Here is a 2704-nt window from a genome sequence, read left to right on the forward strand (position 1 = left end):
CCCCCCCCCCTTTTATTTTTTATTTTGAGACAAGTTCTTACCAAGTCATTAAGTTGCCAAGCCTGGTCTCGAACTTGGAAATCCTCCTGCCTCAGCCTCCCACAAGATTACAGGTGTGCATCACCATGCCCAGATGTAAACATAATTTTTTTTTTTTTGTACCAGAGATCGAACTTGGGTCCTTGCACCTGCAAGGCACGCTGGAACCACTGAGCTAAATCCCCGGCCCTGTAAACATAATTTTAATGCCCCACACCATTAAAATGGAGCCCAGTGAATGCTGGGATCTCCACAGCTCACAAATTCGGAGCTGTTGGGAGTGAAGGGAGGAAGTCAAAAAGAGAAGCCAGAAGTCTTCTATGCAAAGTGCTGTCCTCAAGAAGAAAGGTCAAGCTCACCTCAGATGTGACTGGTGGTTAACAGTGTGGACTGGCTCCAGCCTCAGCTCCAGCACTCACTGGCTATGTGATCTGCAAGGCTGGTTTGCCGTAGCTTTCCCATCCGTGAGGTAGAGAGGGTGACCGTTCCTTCCTCACAGGGTTTTGGAGAAGACTTAATGAGCTCTGATGTGCATGCACATGGACCGGTGTCTGCAATTTCCTAAAGGCCATCTAAGTGTTGGCTACTTTCCTTAGCTATGGGCAGAGGTCCTACATGAGGGTGGGTGAACTATAATACTTCTATTTTGTACGCTTCTCCTGTAATTTAACAGTTTTTATCGCCTTCAACAGGGTCCTTTATTTTGCTAAGGAACAAACATGTTGTTTCAGGATGGATATTAGAATTTAATTTCGAAGGGAAAGAAAGTACATTCAGGGAAATGAAATCCTCCATAAGCTTAGCATATCATTAGCTTTCTTTTCCTTCAAGACAGGGCGAAGGCCCGATTCCTCTTGGTAAATACTCCATGCGGCTTTTCCAGGGCTTGAGGTTCTGGTTGATAGAAGCCAGGCATGTGGCTCTCTGCCTGGGTAGCTCTGATTTCATCCACGATCTCCGTGTTTTCAACAATCATTTTGTCTGCGGTGTCACCCAAGGACGCAGATGGGAACGTGAGCCATGTGTTCAGTCGGCGCTCTCTGGGTGGAAGGCTGGGAGCCTGAGCTGCCTTAGTTCTTTCCCTGGTTGTCTCAGTGGCTTTGGGAAAAGCGCACCATGTCTTGGAAGCTTGCCTTTCTCTTCTAGAGAGTGGGTGTCTTACATAACAACCTCAGAGCAGTGGCAGAGGGTTCAATGAGGGCTCAGTAGCAGGGCCCAGTATGTGTGATCCCCAGCACCCCCAAAATTCAATACCATGCAAGATAGTAGAAATTAATGGCTGTCGTTCGGCTCTGTCATTCTCATCAGACACTATGACAACCTTGTTGCTCCGAGGCCCCTCCTGGGACTTTGGCTGTTTATTCCCCACCAGGCCTCGTCCACAATGGGGCCTCTGGATGCCTGCCATGCCTGATCGCTGGTAGTGCAGCATGAACAGATAATTGGGGGTCAGCCTTTGTCTTTCTGTGGCTCTAATAATGGACCACTTCTGTGTTTCCATCAGAGGGAAGCAGATGCATTATTTTTATCGCATCCTGTTCTGTCACGTTCACACTATCGGGTGTCACTTTATTAATGATAAAGTTCTAAGGGAAAACGTTTCCGTTTCAGCAGAGATCCACATCTCATGTGACTGACTCGGGCTTTTTAGGGAGATGACTGGGTGATGTGCTCCCTGAGAGACTGTAGCTATAGAAACTGCAGTCTGGTCCTGACCAGTGGTGTGGCTGAGGTGGGGGTGTGCTGACTTCAGCGACTTCTCCACTGTGTTCATAGTGCCCGAGGTCACTGGTGGGATAACAGAGTCCTCCTTCCCTGTCACCAAACTGACTTTGGCCCTGTTGTACTGTTTGATGTCTGGATATTCATTGGTTCTAAAAATATTTATTGAATGAAAAGCTTTTAAATGAGTGTGAGCACGTTCATAATAACACCAAAATTTACACAAAAGGTTAAGTTCTGTTCTTTACTGGTATGTCTTGCACCAACTATAAAACAGACACTTTCTAGTTTTTATTCATTTATTTGGAAAGAGGGGAAGTCAGCTCTCTGGCCTCATGCACACCTCTGTGTGTGTGTGTGCATGTGTGTGTTCACAGGGGATCAAACCTGTGCCTTGCCCAGCATGGCCTCCTCTTAGAAAACCATGAGTCCTGTTTGAGAGTGCTCCACCCTTGTGACCCAATTATCTCTCAGAGGCCCCACCTCCCAATACCATCACATGGAGATTAGGACTTCAACGTAGGAGTCTGAGGGACACAGACATTTTGGCAGTGGCAGACGTGGTCTCTGCCCAGTGCTCTCGATTCCAGGAAATAGACACGGCGTACGTGACACTACAGGGCTGATGAGGGATAAAAGGGCGACCTGGCACACAGCCCATGTTCGAGTCTGCAAGGCACATGCTCCACACTCCTTGTGCACCTGCTGTTGCCCTGTTAGGACTGGTCTTCCATACTGTTTCTGCTTTGGGTAACTCCTCGCCTGCCCTCTGTGAGGGCTAATCTTGATTGACAGCTCCATTGCCTCAAGAGATACCTAGGAGATTAGTAAAGCACACATCTGGGTATATCCAGCGTGTCTGTGGAGGTCTGGGCCAGTGAATGGAGGTGGGAAGACCCACCTTGAATGCAGGCAGCACTGACAATGTGTCCACAGCTAGGGC

At 48.2% G+C, this 2704-nt stretch overlaps 1 pseudogene; it reads left to right on the forward strand.

The window, feature by feature from the left end:
* Positions 1-2387, forward strand: part of LOC117286894 — a 12364-nt pseudogene extending 9977 nt beyond the window's left edge.
* The last annotated feature ends 317 nt before the right edge of the window (positions 2388-2704 follow it).

The sequence above is a fragment of the Fukomys damarensis genome, unplaced genomic scaffold (assembly GCF_012274545.1).
Source record: "Fukomys damarensis isolate Sample0158 unplaced genomic scaffold, DMR_v1.0_HiC HiC_scaffold_19, whole genome shotgun sequence".
NCBI lineage: Eukaryota > Metazoa > Chordata > Mammalia > Rodentia > Bathyergidae > Fukomys > Fukomys damarensis.